This window comes from Zootermopsis nevadensis, unplaced genomic scaffold (genome assembly GCF_977971745.1).
Source record: "Zootermopsis nevadensis isolate Lab colony 2312 unplaced genomic scaffold, Znev_1.0 Znev_ptg000007l, whole genome shotgun sequence".
NCBI lineage: Eukaryota > Metazoa > Arthropoda > Insecta > Blattodea > Termopsidae > Zootermopsis > Zootermopsis nevadensis.
The window spans coordinates 9,741,879-9,761,186 of NW_028259139.1; the positions used below are offsets into that span (position 1 = coordinate 9,741,879).

At 35.8% G+C, this 19,308-nt stretch overlaps 1 protein-coding gene across 7 annotated transcripts in view; it reads left to right on the forward strand.

Moving 5' to 3' along the window:
* The window catches only part of LOC110831535 (lachesin), a 240,036-nt gene that overhangs the window by 72,295 nt on the left and 148,433 nt on the right, over positions 1–19,308 (forward strand). The window contains exon 1 of one of the 7 annotated variants that reach the window (XM_087344225.1): positions 980–1,333. The exons of 5 other annotated variants lie outside the window; for them this stretch is intronic. The gene's annotated coding sequence lies outside the window, so the exon portion shown is untranslated. Of the gene's footprint in view, positions 1–979; positions 1,334–19,308 lie in introns of those variants that run through there. One more of the 7 variants, XM_087344222.1, reaches the window with a different exon arrangement.

A 19,308-nucleotide genomic window follows, 5' to 3' on the forward strand; every position in this document is an offset into this window, starting at 1 on the left:
TCTGGGTATCCATGACATGAAGAAAAAATACAACATCAGATGTCTCGCTTCATATTGTAGTCAAGGACTTGCCCCGATTTTACAGTTCAAGACGCCCTGAAGCATCTCAGAAGGCAAAGTTACCTTCTGTTGTTCATTGTCATATGCTGGTCTCTTAGTAAGAGCTGTTTGCAAATAGCGTCCCTTGGCATAAGCGCTAGTACGTAAAGTAATGTCATTGTACTGAGTAGCGTTGTATATAGGACCACTTCTTATATTGACCGTGTTTATGTTTCAAGAGAATGCGAGACTTTTTTTTTAGAATTGTTCTACAGTGACCTAAAACACTAGGAAGTGTTCCTTAAATATTTATATGTGTAATTTACATTAACTATGAAATAAATGAGGAAGTAATTAATGTCATCATGTACAGTTTAAAAATTCATACGCTATACCGTAAACTCAATATGTCTGTCAAAGATTAGATTTATTAATGCAGGACCAATAACTCCAGTGACAAGATCTACACAGATAGGCCTACTCCTTCCTACGTGAAGTAACGAAATATACTTATATTTGAATATTGTCTCAACACCATAAATATACGGTTTTAAACAGTGAACATTTTTACCCATGTATTAAATAAGACGGAAATAACTATACTATAACTAAAACGGGAATTTGCTAACGCTAACGGGGGTTTTGTCGTGGCAGAAGGCTTTGACTGTCCAAACTAGGGTATAACTGTCTCTGTGTTCCCCCCCTGTTAAATAGTCTCTCTCTCTCACTACTCCCCCTCGACAACACTTTACTCTCTCTGTCATCCACATTCGACTTGAAAGGGCTAACTGCCAATGTAAACAGATGAAACTTAACAACGAGTTCTGGGATTGCATGTAATGCAGTGTACCAGGTGGGTGCTAAATATCTGAAATGGGCCCTGTGATTCAGTCGTTCTCATCTTGGTTCGCCCCCATTCAGTCTGTGGGCGTCGAGGGGAACAAGGGTGTTTGGCGGGACGGGATGCTTACAGGCGGTTGCGCCTGGCGAGATGAAAGTGTCTGGTTACTCTCTTGCCCGCTCTGCTGGTGTTCCTCGGTAGTTTGCCAGTAACAGTCACCGCGTGTTCAGGTGAAGGGGCGAGTCTGTGTTCTGTCTTTCAGCGTCACGAAAACAGAGAATCGAACACAGTCGGAAGTTAAGGAATCACGTCGAGTGTATCTGTTTAAGCGGGAAGTGCGTCTTGTTTGTTGTGGATGACACACAAAAAGACGTGAAGAAGTCTCAAGTAAACAAAGTGACATTGAACGTAGCGGAAATCCAAGGAACAGAACTTACGTCAGTACTACCGACTGTGAGTAGAAATTGTTTATATGATACCGAAAACGGTCCAGCACGACAATTTTATTCGCATTTAACACGTATTTTGAATAGTATGATACAACTTTAACAAAAGGATAAAGACCATGAACCTATATTATACACAACAATGTTAAATAACCATAAAGAATTTTATTAATAATTAGGTCTGTTAGATCAGTGTCAACAATCAAAAATACTGTGTAGTGTTGTATTAATTTTAGGTTTTATAACTCAGTTTGGCTTACAAATAGTGTTTTGAAACCTGAATATAACCTTAAACAGTCCAAACTAGTTGGGTTATTAATAACAGAGAAACTGTGTTGAATTGCGTGGTTTTATTTTTAATGAACGTAAAAGGAGCAGCTCGCAATGCAATATAGATACAAAGACAATAACTTATTTCGTCTTGTCAGTGATTCTACTCGATTCATGTTATTGGTTGTTTATTCGTTACGTTTTTAATAATATTTATTCCCATTATCGATATAAACTGCGACATGTTAAATACGTGTGTTCCCCAAATGTAACACAATTCCGCGTTTGTTAAAGACAGCTCATTTCTCTCACTTCGAAGTCAATACATTTCCGTATTGTAAGTACCAACGCAGATCTATGTCATCTATGCATTACTGGAATTTAAATGACATTCTGAGCCCAAATATAAGGCAAATTTTTATTTGTGTACTGTCCCATTCTTAACATTTCAGTCTGAAATGGGAGTCTCTGTTCACATTATAACCACGTGATATAAAATACGTTGTGTCCTGCATTGTCATTACACCTTAAGAGTCCAGCCGAGAATGGTTTGGAGGATAATATTGATATTGAGCTTACAGATATAGAATAGGAGGTATTAGACTGGATTTGTGTTGCATATGACAGGGAGTAGTCGATAGTTCTTGGGAACACGGCAATGAACCTTTGGGTTCCACGTGACGAACATAATTTATTGACTAAGAATGATTATCAGTGTCTCAAGAAGGATTCTGATCTGTAGAGTTAGTTAGTTACGTCTCATGTCGTAAATGGCATTTGTTATGTTACAAAATACAGAGTTCTCTGCCAGTATCTCTGTAGTTTACATTATTTCTAGCAATAAAGTAATCCCAGAACACACCAAAGACGTGGACTGTCGATAAAAAGGAATTGTCTGTTCTGCCAAGAAATCTATTATTTATAGCATCTGAATGTATCTGTTGCTACAAGAACAAATATGTTTTAAATTATGTCAGCAGAAAATGAGGACAAATATTAGAGAATAAAACATTTTTGGAACATTTAATATTAATATAATGTGTAATTCAAAGTATAATGCGAAATGTAATACAGAAACTGCTTTGAAGAAGGAAATAAGAGATAAATATTTTAAAAAGGGTGCAAATGACTATACTCCAAAATATGGTTAATCCTAATCGTCGTATGAGGTTTATGGATAGCATCCAGATGTGTTAGCCTGTTGATTCAGATAGTTCTTGGCAACGAGAAGGTGGTGAACGGGTTGCTTTGGCAACTGTACATAAGGCTTACTTAAAACTCAGAGAACACATTCAGCCTGTAGATGGCAAGGAAGGAATTGCAAAGTAGGCCTTCACTTAATATATTCACATCCAGATTTTATCGATATTCACAGAATAGAAAAAGTAGCTGCTCTTATAAAAGAATATCCCTGGCTTTTCGTGATCTTTTACATTATTTTGTATGAGGCAACAAATGTTTGCACATGTTTAACGCTAAAATTACGGCCTTTCCTATGTGTGATAGTAAGTCGTTAAATTATTCTGACATGAGAGAGGAGCTAGATTTTCAATGAGTGGTATCACAGACCTTTGTAGGTGTTTTTATTAACTCGCAATTTCAATAAGCAGAAAACGATTACAAAACTGTACACACACGCACGCACGGGCGCTCATACACACACACATTTTTCCTTTTCACTGCTCTTCAGAGACAGGAGGTAACCAGATTAAGTTATATCAGGATCAATAATGTTTTACTGTACGCCTACTTATAGATACGTCCGTTTCATACATTTTATTACAAAAATTTCATATAGAGATTAGCACTTTTATAATGGAGCTTCTTGGAAAATTACGTTACGATATTCATGGAATATCGAATTAACAATATGTATTCAGATGTCTGTCTTCTCACTATAAATACTTGTACGTGGTATAAAATTAGTTTTGTGATAAAATGAAAAATAACCAAATGACGGTACCTTTACCGGGTCAGAGATGAAGCCTCTAATTTAGGACCGAGGGTATGATTTTTAGCGGAGAAAAATGTTCTCCAATACTACTTTTCCCACCACGAACCCAGTTTTTGTATGCCAAGAATGCGTGGAGTTTTACCTCCATTATGACAAGCATTTTCATGGCGCACAGCACAAAGGGAAGGATATAAACCTTATCTCTTCCTATGAAATGCACTTAAAAACAGCCCGGTTTTCTATGGTTTAGATATTCGTTGCTTGACATCGAACGGAATGTTTATACACACTGTAAATCATTAGTATTCAGTAATGTAATTTCAAGTACGAGCAATTTATTACTTTTTATATAAATCGCAGGGCGTATAAAAATTAATTATAGAAATTAAATACATTTGCATACATAAAACATTAAACTCTGTTATTTTAGTTAGTTACCATAAAACATTAAGTTTTTTATAAATTGAGCTGAAATTATTTAATAATTTTATGACAGGAATGTACAGGGGGTATTATTACATATTTTGTTGATACAAATAAAGTTAAAAGCTCTTTAGCAAGTAGTTTGTCTGAGGCCGTTGTTGATTTAGTTTGTAAACTTATGCTACTACTGCTACTGTTATTATAGGAACATTATGTTGGACATTGTTTATTGTTTGAGATAAAGTTGTTATACACGACGTTTCGGGAGTTTAATCTATCTCGCCTTTAGGTGATTAGTTTTCTCTGTCGTGACAACCTGTGACTTGAAGGCGGCTGTGCAGGAAACTCCCGAAACTTCGCATTATCAACCATACCTCAGATGATGGAGATTTCCAACATAATGTCCCTATAATGAATTAATGATTGTCACAAACACCTAAATGATCGCTACATAGGATTAGCAGACTATGAATTATAAATTTTATGAAAAATATTTCTGGTAGCTTTGAAGTCTTACTTTTGTTGCATTTGGTACGATTACTTGGACGTCTGTCCGTCTGTCTACATAGAACTTTCCAAAACAAAATAGCGCGGACACACACTCATGTCATGAATTGAGTTCGAACTCACAGTCACAGTACTGAGCGGCCGAAACCGACACCTTAAAACGCGCGGCCTCTGTGACTTGCTTAAAGTTGTGTACAGGGTCATATTTTGAGCGGATTATATAGGTTTAAATACCCCCCTACCTCCCGCCCAAAAATATACTACGTAGAAATAAAATTTAGTTTGAAAATAAAACCATGCCCATTGTTATAATTTGAAATTAACCCTTTGAACCCAAGCTCGTCTACATAATATGCTAAAGATTAGTCTGTAAATAAAACAAAATGCATAGCTTCACGGTTAAAACGATCAGTTAGTCAATTATATTTAAGGAAATAATCTCTGTTTATTCTGTGAATCATACAAAACCCATAAATATATTCTATGGGAAAGTGCATCAGTACTGATTATTAAAGCAAATGGTGCGTATAATTATACATGGAATTTAATTCTGAACATGTTTACAAGTGTTATTTTTTTGCATTTTACATAGAGTTCCGTTTAAATATATAATCAATATTTAGAATTTTAAAAATGCATGCCAGATTGTTAATACATTGTGTCGTATAATTAATTACCTGTGTTTTGAAGTTTGAATTGATGTACATTTTTGTCATTGAACATTTATTTTGAAATATTTGTTGTAATGTTTAAAAGAAACTGCGCAAATCGTTCATTGGTTTAAATTTTACAACTTTATCAGATCTCAAAATTTTATATTTGTTAAATAATACATTTAAAGTGGTATTTATATTCCTACTCTACTAGTATATCAGGGTAGTTTAATTTCACATTTAATAACTCTTTTCTCGTTACTTATTTTACTCTGATACAGCGTTGTGAAACAAGTCAGCAGTGTTCACTCAGCTTAGTCTTGTATGCCCAGTGCATTTACACAATGAGGAACAGATAAGGTTTCGGGAGGACACTGTAATTATCATTTATATTCTCATACTTCAATATGAGGTCCTATCGTAGCATTATTATTACGTGAAGCCAGAATTGACTGAATTAAGGACATATACCTGCTGTTATCCCTCTGGAACAAGTCATACGACTCGTATTGACCGCTGTGTACAGTTCTGTTCAGGTAACTCAAAAACGGGAGTGCCTGAGGAACACAGTAAAAAGATATGTCATATAGGATTTGAGGTTTTCACGGCGGTGAGTCCGAAGATGGTCGTCTTCTGGGTTGCAGCACCATGTAGTCTGGTAGAAGTTTACCGACGTTTCAGAGGTCTTTGCTGCCTCCACAAGTCTTAACTCTGACAGGTGTGTGGACTTAACGACTATCGAACTCTGGTATTGGACGTGAAAAGTTCACTCGTAGTCCTGGAATTTAGCTGTGTCGTTATATTTTTGTATTAACATACTTTATGCAAATCCTCAGTTTTAAGAGTTGTGCAGATTGTCTAACCACGTAGGCGAAACAGAATGTTTTAAACCGTTCATTAAGAACTGATATATTAGTTTGGGTGTTCTCACAGTTTCTTAATACATACTTTGTAAAGTCATAATGAGATATTTGGCTTTAAGAGAGTAGGAGAAATACGAGATACGAGAAAATTGTATAATGATGAGGATCATATCGGATTTTAGGTAAGTGTAGCGTTCATGGGGAGATAAGAATTGCGTAAGAAGATTTATTCGGAAAGTCTGAAGAGAAAATTCCGTGCGAGAAACGTAGGCGTAGATTGGCGGATAACATTAAAATTTAGCTTAAACCAAAACATCGAATTTAAATTTTTTAAAGTCGAAATCAGCTCGCTGAAGACGTAACGCGTTAACAAATCGATAAACTTATGGCTTGCATTTGTGAGGTGCGTAGAACGAAATTTGATTCTAGTTCCATATAAAATTTTATTTCTATTTAGAAATATTGAATTTACCAGTCGATGCGACTTCTTACTACACCACCTCCATCTTCGGGGCGATAATGAAGGCAGTAAGCTCCTCTGAAACGTCGGCCAGTATTTACCAGAATACATGGCGCATTATCTCAGGAGACAGGCATTATCTTACGGTAATAAATGAGATGTAAATCAGTATCCTAGATTGCCTACTTACGTTATCCCTCTAAAGTTTAAACATTTTTTCAACACCTTGTTTTAAAGCTAGTAAAATTGTTGGAATTCAGTAGTTTGGAATGTGATCGTGTAGGTAAGAGTTTTTGGAATTCATTAAGCCATCTAATTATCAGAAAGCTTCCCTAATACAAGACAAAGGTTTTACCTTCATGCCAATTTGTTGGACATAACTTTCGTGCGACAGTATGTCTGGAACTTTGAACTCGACCACATGAAACACGAATGGAAACGGACGACCGTAGAATTCAGTTCGGAAACTGCTGATTGCGAACCTGGCGGTATTATTTGATTAAAATATAGGCCTGTGATATAAATAAGCCTTTGTTCCGTTTCATAGAACTCAGAGCTGTGTGTTATTAGCAGTGAACACGTGTTGATTTAACATAATGGTATTGCAGCCTACACATCTGAATTTAAAAATAACGTAAATTGCCCGCCTGCTAATTGAGTTCTCATGTATGGGTCATGTATACAATAATGTTTATGTACAATTTATTCCAACATACACGACCATTTTATGTTCTACCTTTGCTTTCTGCAAAAGAGCCGAATTTCGTGATTTGTGTTTAGTTTCATATTTCTGTAATTGGGACATTCTTCTGCGAATCAAGACAATGTTGGTTGTGATACCACGTATTCTTGTAGATGGTTACCAACGTTTCGACCAAATTAGACACGTCTCAGATTTAGGATTTTACTTCAACATGAAGAAGGATACAATCAGTTTATTCGAAACACCCAAGAATGCCAACAGTCGGCATGTATAACGTTTCAGGTTATTATTTCACCCCGAAGACAAAGGCGCGTATGTCCACGATCGACATTGTCACTGCTGTGATAACTTAAAATCTCAGGAATCGTTGGATTTCTTTGTCTGCCCTAATATAAGTTATCTTGAGATGTTAATTTTCCCCATGTTGCCACAGACGTACTGAGGAATAACACGTTAAAATTGAAATTAACTTTCACTAACACGCTTTATGTAACATAGGGGCTCATTTAGAAGCTGAAAGGTGCTATGCTGATTAACACATTTTCCGCTTTATGCAGAACCTGAATGTAGCTTACATTACTGTGTTCATAGGAGGTCGCTAGCGGATCAAACACTAAGCCAGTACAGTCTGGTGCATTTCATCACACCAAACGAAAGATCCAATATGATAATATACCATCTGTTTCTGTTTCTTCCTAGTGCATTGTTCTCTTCTCTTTTTCAGACCACAGATTTTTATGCACTGCTCATGTACCATATGTATTATCAGGCCCCTCCAACCGCCTCGACTTAATCACACTAATAATTTATTCTAAAGAGTATGAATTATAACTCTTGTTATTTTCATGCTATTACATCATCTCCCTTAGGATGAAATGTAATACTCAACACCGTGTTCTTACACATCAATATTTATGTGCTTTCTTCATAGTGTGAAGTCACTTGTGATATATATTTAATAACGACGGATAAAAATATGCTAATATGATCATTCTGTGTTATATCTAATATTGATGCGTATTTAACTCTTCGAAGATCGAAGTTCATGTAAATATTATTTAGGAATTCGGTACGTACAGAAAATAAATCACGTCACCATTACTGAGATCAACGTTTAATGCTGTCCAAGTAAATAATTTTTATTTGCACTGAGAATCGCACGAAAAGCGTTAATATAAAATTCAATTTTACTGACTGATAGAGCAGTTGGTATATACCACTTAGCTTTAAGAATTAAATAAACCAAGAATCGTACGTTCATTTATAGAGGTCAGTAAAGTCTATTAAAGCGTATGAATAATATTTGGTAAATATAGTGATGGGATCATTGTGAATGTATCAGCTTTGTATTACTCAGATCACCCATCTCGGTGAGGGAAATTTTGTGGTACCAAAAAAAATTTAAAGACAACCGCCTTATAAATTATTACATATTTACTTTTGTGACTCTCTTTTGACTTTATTTGACAGAGTAAAAGTCCGATAGCTGTGTCGTTAAGTAATGCAAGACATAATATTTTTTTCTACGACAGTAAATACATTTTGTGACTTTTTGTATAACGAAGTTAAAACCATGAAACCTACTTTCTGTCTCAAGGTCACGTGCAGGCAGCTTAAAGCCATACATATTTGTCTGTAGCAAGTTTCCTGACGCACAAGTTTTTGCTGAAATACTTTGTAGGCAGTGTTAATTTTCATGAACTTACATTTCCACAGAATAATCACGTGATTGCTACTATTAATTGAATGAAGAATGTCGGAGGAGGTGAATTATCTACTGTGTAATTGCCTGCGTTACAAGAGATCTTGTTTAGAATGCTGGGTAATTATCGATACTGCTCTGCGTTTAAAAACAACAGAAGATGCGAAATGGAAACAAGGACTAGACAGAGTGATTCAAAAGGTTAGGCCAAAACTGAAGGAGCGTATAGAGGGACTCAGAGAGAACAACTTTCGAATAGGAATCCATGTCCTCCGAAGTTATCCTGAGTCAGTCGAGGCCATTGAAGGTAGGAAAGTCTGATAACATACCGCTGAAATAATTTAGTTTGTAAGATTGCTAATGTAATTATTGTACATTAATAAAAATAAAAATTAAGCTAGTAGGAGAATATCAAAGTACCCTGAAACACTGAGAGGTTATCGTCACTCAAAGTATGATTTATTTTTACTTTCTGGAATTTTTATTGGTTTTCAACATTGATGTTATAATTAACCGTAATTGTATAGCGAAGGGATATTGAACCCCAGAGCGATGATGGAGAATCACGTCTGAAACGTCGGGTCAATTTCTACGAAACTAGACGGCTTAACATCCCAGAGGACAATCATATATTCGTATGAACATTTAAATGCATGCTCAGTCCGTTAATTCTCGTTAAGACGTTGTTATTAGAAATATCGTAATATCGCTCAGGTTCACACTCAATTGTACGCAAGAAATGGTTTGCTTACCCCTGGTGTGGATGCTGAAGGCATTTTCATACTTCCAAAACTTCCAGCATATCACGGGAAACTTAAATTCTTGAACCAGTTATTAATATATGTCAAGACAAGAGGGGTTGCATAACTCGCCTCATCGCATTGCACAATAACGGATGTTTGTTCTTGATGTGTTGTTCTGTAAGGTGTAGCAGAATGGAATACCATACATAGTAACTACATTTACGTAGATAAATTTATTAAATATCTTCAAAATTGTCGATAAAATCTTTAAAAATAATTAATTGATTATTATTATTTAGTAGCATTTGGGGCTTCACCGCGGTTAAATGTGATGAAAGCTGTTTTTTGGGTTGTAGCGTCGTGTTCTCTGGTAGATGTTAACCGACGTTTCGGAGGTCAATCCTGCATCCGTCTTCAGGATGATTATTACTCTAATGACGGAGGCAGCAGTGACATTTGAAAGGTTGCTGAACTTCTACCAGACTACGTGCCACTACAACCCTGAAGACAGTCATCATAATTCTTATTTAGGATTTATGATGAGGTACTTGATTAAGTTCCATGATATTAAAACCTATGATGAATGGAGGTATTGCTTTGCTCAAAAGTGGAAGTGATGCTTAAAGATTATCATTCACATTCATCTCGATTTCTCTTGTTAATCCGTTTCCTAGGAAACAACTAATTCTACTTATTTGACTGGGAGGAAATAATGAAATTAATATTTAACTTACACGACTTAATTATTCTCATCTTCTAATTCTGCTTTTCATCCGAATGGAGGGTTTCGAATTTCTTTATGATGACATGAAACAATAAATTTAAATTTTATGAAAAAGATAATTGTCATGACAAAGGTATAGAATACTGTTTTTTTTTATATTTTCGTAATGGAATTTTACTTTTAATTTTGTAACTCGTGTGTATTTTGCTTTATAATCCTGATATATATGAATAAATAAAAATAAGGTTAAAAATATATTAGCAAGCGTTGGTATCATATTCGTCCATTTAAACGAAACCTTAGTTAGTAGAAGATCTAAAAACTTTGTATGTGATACGTTATTTTTTCATATGAATAATGTAAATAAATAAATAATTAATATATGGATTAAATATGTAACGCAGTAATTAAATATTATAACGGGAAGCAATTGGTAGAAAGGATAAATATCCTGATGTTTTGTATATGAATTTGGAAAGTTTTTACACATGCAAATATGAGTTTGCTGGACTCGAATGTTTCATTCCGCTTTTCGTTCAAAAGCAGTTTTAGTCGCGAGAATTAACGAAGTAGAACGAGATACGGCGCTTACATTCAAAAAAAAAAAAATTCAGTGACTGGGGCTCAGTGACAAGGAAGCAAATTTGAAACTTTTGTTTGCACAAACAAATATTATGTGTTTTAATTAGTGATGGGCATATCATTTTTGGTTAGTAACGGACCCTAGTTCCATAGAATTGAAATTGTGAAGGTAGTATTGACTACACACAAATTCATTTTATAATTTCCAAGTTGTACTGGGTTACCAAAAGCACAACCAGAACCCATATCTCTCTTTCTACATCACCAGTATTTCATTATCCCTAAAGGTGACAGCATAGTTTTATGTTCAATGATGTCTCTTAAGCGGAAACAAATCGACAGCGAATATTTTTACATCTGAAACGATTATCACTAATTTCCAAAATTATATTGCGGCTACTTCGTAAAGTATCTCGACTTTTGATAACGTAATACGAACACGAAACTTGAGTTCTTTTTTCTCCAGCTTTCCCCTGTGTTTTAATTTAGATGTCACTGAGGACAATGTGATATTAAGTACCCCATATTCTTCAAATCTACTTCAGAATGTTTTGACTTCCTCATTAAAGAAGGATTTTCTTGGTGATGTTAACCAGCTGTCCTTCAGAAAGCTTTACTTGAGGACAAAATACACGTCTGTACGAGTATCTGGATCTTTTGAATACAAAACCAGAAACGAAAAAAAAATATTTATTTATTCTCTTATTTCCTTGAAGTTCCCTAGTAGTGAAGAAAGAATAACAAACTTTCTAGTATACGGTATGGTTCGTATTCGGGATCCACAGAGAAGCAGAATGCCATAAAATATATCAGTAGGCTGCACGTTTATTGGCTGGAGCACATTCATTTTGTTTAAAGCCTTGACGCAACATATACAAGAGCTGAAATGTTTAAGTGTGTACTTCAGCTTTAAAATCAAACATTTCATATTGGATGCAGAGCATTTTGCTGAAAATTCTAAACATTACACGTGGCTCTAGGATGTAACATACACCTGTTCAATATTACCTTACAAACTCATAACTTTTTCTGTGAAATCATAGGACAATTTTTTACGGTTTATACTATAAATGCTGCAAAATAAATGTTGATGTTCTTAAGAGTTTAGGAGGAACTTCTCTGTAGAATGGCTAACGCTGCCGTTCACGATCGATGGAGGTAGCCCTAATGATGGTGTATCGCAATCTGGATTACTGAGCTTTTGGGCTTTCTCTGTTGGCTGGTATTCTAAAAACACGCGTTTTTGAGGAACGGGTCTGTGTCTCCGTTCTCAGGCTAAAGGAAGGGGTAGTCACCTATTATGTTGCTAACCTCAGTCACTGGACCTAATAACTACAACTGAAGACTTGAGACATATCCGGGTTTTGAAAGATTGTGTTTTTGGCATACGATAGACAAAGTCCAAAAACTCAATAATCCAAACTAGTGTTCCGTATTTGGGAGGCCTTGGGTTCAAATCTCGATCAGGAGACCGGCTATTCTGACTGAGGATTTTTGTGGTTTTTCTTAGTTGCTCCAGGTAAATGACTAGATAGTAACTTAAATTACGCAACGATCATTTTATTCCAAATTCCTTGAAATTAGGTATTTATAAATAACCGCTTGCTTTCAGCCATTGGACCCCATCTGACAGTAACCGGTCCATACAGTTATAAATATGGGCCGTCCTAGGTTTCGCAAACATATCAAATCACTGATGATGGGGACCGAGACAGCTTTCGAAACGTCGATTTTTTTACGGCCACTTGACGAGGCTGATTTCCTTTGAAAATTTTATTGATTTTTTTTTCATTATTATGATTTGAACGGTGATTCCAACGGCATAAAGTATCTTAACCCCTTTAGTTTTCTATGCAGATAATGTAAAATAACACAGTGAAATGATCGCTAGGAGGAATTTCAACATTTAATCCAGTACCGTTATTAACTTTGAAATGTAAACTATTTCCGCACGTTGTTTGTAATAATGTCATGATCGCATCCAGTTTTCATTTTCTGCGTCTAACATGCCATGAAATGAGAGTTTTAATGTCCGTGAAACCGCAAGTGGCCCCCAGTGCAACAGTTTGTATGTCTGTCTGCCTGCGCTGCAGTGCGGGTGCATATTCGTTGCGGTTAGCCAATGAAGCGTTTCGAGCAGCGAGACAAGTGAAGCAGAGTCCCACATCCGACACAGATGGCGCGCAGGTGTCGAATGAGTTCAGTTCGACGACACTTGCAGGGCAGTTCAGCTTTTATTTTGTGTCACTCCTGCTTCAGCAAAGTTACCATGGCAACCGTAATGTTAGGAAGCACAAGATCACAATTTGCATAGTTAATTTTTTATGTTTTATTTTGTTAATCTGTGCCGTTTGACACCTTATAAAAAGTGTAATGGCGGAAAGTTAAATTTAACTTGAGGCAGGTTTTGTCACGTAAACCAAAACTTATTCTGATCTGTTTTACATTCTTTTATTTGTCACTTTCTGAATTTTTCCTTCTTTTCTATATTTGATTTTATCCTTTCGTTTTCAGTTTTACTTTTCTTGTGTGATTTATTTAATTACCACTTTCTGCATTTTTCCTTTATTTCTTTGTTCTATTTTATCTTTATTCTTTCAGTTTTAATTTTGTTATGTCACTTATTTCTTCTTTTCTATTATTTATCCTTCTCTGTATTCTTCCTAACATTATTTCTTTCCATTCAGCTCTGTTGTCTAATTTTCTTTTTCTTTTAATTCTTTAACCCTCCATTCGGGGGGGTTAGTCTACTTTCTTACTCAAGATTTTAAAACGCAACCAACCCCCAACCCCCAAAGGGGGGTGGTCCAGTGTTTTAACCCTCCGTTCGGGGGGTTTAGTTTAGTTTCTTACACAAGATTTTAAAACGCAACCAATCCCCCCGAAACGGGGGTTGGTTGCTTTTTAAACACTTGACCAACCCTCTCTTTCGGGGGGGGGGGGGGGGTTTGGTTGCGTTTTAAAAACTTGACCCCCCCCCCCCCGAGGAGCTCCGAAAGGAGCGCTCTGCTCTAGTATTGTAAACATTTGAAAAACTCCTATGTAACTGGAAAGACACCATAAAAAGAGCATAAAGTGGTCATCCCTCACAAAGACATGGACGAATATAAATGCCCTGAGCTGCGACTTAAAGCCATACCTCATTGTGCGTGCTGCTTAAGACCTTATCGGATTAATTATTTTATTTTCCCATTTAAAATTATATTTATTAATCAATTTTTTAGTGTCTATCACAGAAGTAGTTCCATAGTTCAATCGTACCTAGCGTGATATCTGATTTCATATGTGGAGTCATTTATTATGCTTATCCCTGTACAATTTTCTCTGACTACAGAGGATAATGCAATGGCCCAGTTACATTCCAAATGGATGTTGACATTTAAAATCCCTCGAGATACTAGCTCGTCGCATTGATAATTTTATTCGACACCTCAGATTTGCTTCTCATCAGAGAGTTTTGCGTAACACCTAAAAAGCGCTGTGCAGAATTATACGAACGTCATAATAAAAGCAAAATATAATCCATCTGGATTTATACTAACTCTTTTTTAATATTTATGAATGATCTGATATTTCGCTGAGGAATTCTTTATTAATCTCCTACCCGTAAACTCTAATCGTATACAGTGAATATGTAGATGTATATTTAACTCTTTGATCTCAGATTCACGAAGTAGCCTACTGGGTTCGAATTTCTGTCAATTTATCGGCTATGCTAAAGTGTAGGTTTGTTTTTTTCGACAATTTCGTAAAATGTCGGAATGACGTATTGGATTGATAAATCGTCATTAAGTAACTAGTTCTTCCAGCTAAGAGCAAAATTAGTGTCTCCAACTTTGTCACATTTGTTCTATAACATTTATTTTAATATTCTGTTTATCTTTTACTAACTCTGAACAATCGCTTTAATTCATACAGCACCGATGGAAAAGTATTCTTAAATTTCAGTAAACGGAGCCCTTACCTTTAACCAATCAGCCGAAAAGCTAAGGACGGAGTTTTGTGCAAATGAAAGGCATCGTCCTTTGCAGAGGTTAAACAGTTCCTGCATACGAATCGCATATATGGAATTAGTACACGGGACCTTAGAACAAGACTGGCGATATCCTTAAGTTGTTGGAACTGTTTTACTTTATACAGGGCGATAGAAAAGTTATGCAACCCATATTAAAATAATTATTTATGTGAAACCCAAAAAATATATCACTTTGGATACCCAGTTGAAAATGAGAGTATAATATTAAAATTGATTGTAAAGACGTAGGATGTGAGAGTATGAATTGAATTCAACTGGCTCAGGATAGGATCCAGCGCAAGGTCGTTATGAATACTGTAATATTTTTTTACAGTTTAATAAAAGTGAAAAATTTGTTTACCTTCTGAGCGACTACCAGGTTATCAGGAAGGCATCTTTTCCATTGAGTTTGTCATAATCTCAATATTTGTTATGCGCCTGAGCGTCCTTATATACGGACAGGCAGCTAATCAGACGTTGTTCCAGCAGGAGAGGATCTGTCTTATTTTCCGTGCATTGGAGTAGTAGAATGAAATTTCACCTTTTGGATATGGCGCGCTTGATAAAAGATAAAAATAAAGTGGATAGCTTTATAAAAACGAGATCTTCCAATATTCCTGGCAACCTGGCTTGTAAGCAATTTCGTCTGATAGGATGGTAGAACCATTATAACCACTCAGGACGTTACTTGAATTCGGTTTATATGTCGGAGATCTATTCTAGAAACATGAACTATAATGTTTTTACACAACATAACGTTATCTTATCTAAAACAATGCATTCACAAGTATTTACGAGGGTGTAATTGCCATGTTGCTTAATATTAATAATCCTATTTTTAATGTCAAACTGTGTTTACTTTATGAAACGAGACTTTGAAACCGAGTCATTGCTGAGAAGCAAATAATCTGGTTTGTTGGATATTAAATTTGTGAAATTAAGTTAATTTATATTAAGATTCAGATTTTAATGTGTTTATTTTTTACCATATTAGTATTATCTGTAAAAGTTAAAGATAATGAAAAATTTTCTGCTGAAGAATAATACAATTTATTGCAACATTATCTTTGTAAATAGCATTGAAAGAGCATGATTTATGACGTTTCTTTACAAAATAACGTATACGTGGAAACATCTTCAGGGCGATCGAAGCGAGATTCCTGTTAAACGCATGAGCACAAAACGGACCTCTTGATTCCAGACTCCGTCAGACCCCACCATGGGCTCCATCATAGCATCGTTTTTTATTTATTCCCGTCATATTTTCCATCGTCAGAACGTATTTTTAATTTATTTTGTAATACACGAACGGCGCCCTCATAAAGTCAAGGATGACGGTCACTATCAATTATATTAATATTAGATAATCCTTGTCCTGTGCCCTCTATGTGCTGATAAAAATATTTGTTGTCCCTGCTGGAGATTGGATTGGGTCTTTGACCGGATTCTCACTGTAAGTACAAAAGTATGCTTATTTTTCTGTGCGCTGTCGGTATGTAAGTAGAGGTTTTACGATGGACCAGTCCGCTGTCTAAGAACTTATACTGACTGTCCTATAAATCCAGTTTCCAAATTCTGAAAAAATCATGTCAATTGAGGTCGCAGGTTACAGATCTAACAAATATTTCTCACAGAAAGCATTTAATTTATTTCACATTAATCATAGTTTAAGATGGGAAATACTTTCATTTCTAATGGCATTAAGTTTCTAGAATTGAAAATCATTTATAATTCAATTCGGCTGTTACGTTATGAAGCAGCGGAGTTTGGTACTGTTAACATATTCCTCGCACATCATGAATAACTCTTAGAACTTACGCATTAGATTTGTGTTAAATATTAATTTGAACCGTGTCATATCAGAAACGTCTGTTGCTATTTGACTGCGACTTTGTCTTTTTCTTGAAATCCATTTACAAAGTACTTCATAGACAGGTGAGAAAAGTTTTCAATTTATTTATGTTACTTGTTTTACGGTATTTTTTAAACGATTTTAAGCGATTGAATTACGCGAAAGGCCTATATGCCTGGGTATCAAATGCTCTCATTTTATATGCTGTGTATCCGACCCTACTTCCCTAATTAGTAATAGACCTTTCATAATGTTACAATAACCGGTTGGTTCGTACTGGTCACTACAAAGTTTCGTTATTCCACCTCCGGCACTAATCAATAGCATATAAAAGTTTAATTGACTTCGATGTAGTTGATTGCTCATTTCTAATGTAAAGGATGTGGACTTAAGTCTTGGTATAGTTGTGATTCGTTAGTATAACATCTAATCAATTCATTCCTATTGTCTGTTAGGAATTTAGATTTTCTTCTAGATATGTACCATAAGAAACAGCGTGTCTCACCCATCTGATAGCATAATATTTGATTTGATTACTCTGATAATATTTGGTGAAGAGTCCAAACTGTGGGGCTTCTCATTATATATGCTTTTCCAACCTCCAATTTGTGTTTAATTATGGTTTATTTAACGATAATGTCAGAAGCTCAGAATGTATTTCCAGTGCCAGGGAAAATTGAAATAGCTCCAAAAGTTACAACCGAAGTATTATTGGTATTTTACAACCTACATTTAATATGACCTGTAATTAGCAAAATTATTTATCCTCACTTATATGCGTGTATTGTGTAATATATTTTTATACATATTTCTAAAAAAAAAGCATCTCCGTGTTGACGGAGGCAGTAAGTACTTCTAAAATTAGGCTACACGGTGCAACATCCCAGAAGACAGCCATCTTCGTACTCCGTTGCGAGAATCTAAATTCTCACAATTAACAAATATGATTTATGAGAATGTTTCAGAACACTTTTTTTTTAATTTCTTGTACTTATTTCCGGTGTATTGACTATATAAAGTCAAACAGTGACATGATTAATGCATAATGAGTTGGAAAGTATAAGGATAGAACTGTCGTGACCTAATTTAAGTTTCTATGTGGGACTTCGGTTGGAGAAGCTATAGGAAACCACGAAAATCATCAGTTAGGATAACCGGTCTTCGAGCCGAGATTTAAACTATTAAACCTGGGACTTATCGATGATAAGATGATACGTGAGTGAATATAGAGCAGCTACAGAATGAGGAAACCATGTCCCAATGCCATTTTGTCCACCAGAAATCCCACGCGTTCTACCCTGACGCGAATCTGGGTCTTCGGCTCAGCTACAGAACGGATAAACTAATCGGAGGAAGTATGCCCTATTTGTTACAGAATTAACATATTTGAACATCGATAAAGCAGTTTAAGCGACTTTCGTTGGTAGGTCGCTGATGAGCTGGACGGAAAGTGACTTAGATGTTTCTGATTTTGGTATAACAACCAAGACCTCCAGAAAAGGTGTTTCGCCCAAAGTTGAGTAAGTACAGCCGTAAAGATTTACTCTCCGCCCAACTTCTTGCTATCTTAACTGACTTCCTACTCTACGGCACCCCTGCTAGGGTACAGCCCTGGCAAGAACTTCTTTACCGGGATAATCCCTAGGTCAGTTTCAACGTGGTCCTTATCCGCGTGAGGCAACAAGCTGTGTAATAGGAGAAGGATACTGATAAAAAAAACATAAGTAAGAAAATTAACGTGAAGAAGACAGATGAAGATGAGGAGAAGCAAATTGGAAAACAGAACAAATAGGCGAAGAAATGAACTCCACAGAGCAGAGTCCTTCTTGAGAAAATCACTCAGTTAAGAAATTCCTCGACTTTAAGGAACCCGAAGGTTCATTGCCGTGTTCAAAAGGGACCATCCATCACCGGTCCATATCTCGACTCACATGAATCCTATAAATTCCCAGCAACCCATTTTCTTTAAGAAATATTTATATATTGTAGTCTCATCAATGCCCAAATCTTCCGAGTGGTCTGTTCCAAACATATTTTCTGCCAAAAATTTTCACGTATTTCTTATGTTACCCATGTTTCGTCTATTATTTAATTCTTTGCAAATTTACCTCTTGCATAATGAACTTTCTGTCAATTTCGGTCTCTTTTGTTGTAGGTATATGACAGTGTTTCGGAGGTAGATACTGCCGCCATCTTCAGGGCTAACTGACATTTCGACAACCTATCGCTGTGTATTACGCATAGAAGTAAATGTCTTAAAAGTCGAAGTAACGAAGTTTTTATTACGTATTTAAAAAAAAACAGCGATTTGAAAGAAATGTTAAGAGACAATTAGTGTAGTTTAAACAAGAATGGTTTTGTGTTGCAACAGCCACAGGGAGTGCAGGTACAACTTCGTTTCGTACCAACAACGAATCTCATTTATCTTAACACCGAACAAAGTAAAACAGAGGTTCATAGGTAGCTTCATTTTCCGTAGCGCTTGATACTAAGAGCAGATACTCCTTCGATGTTGTTCACTACAGTTTGTA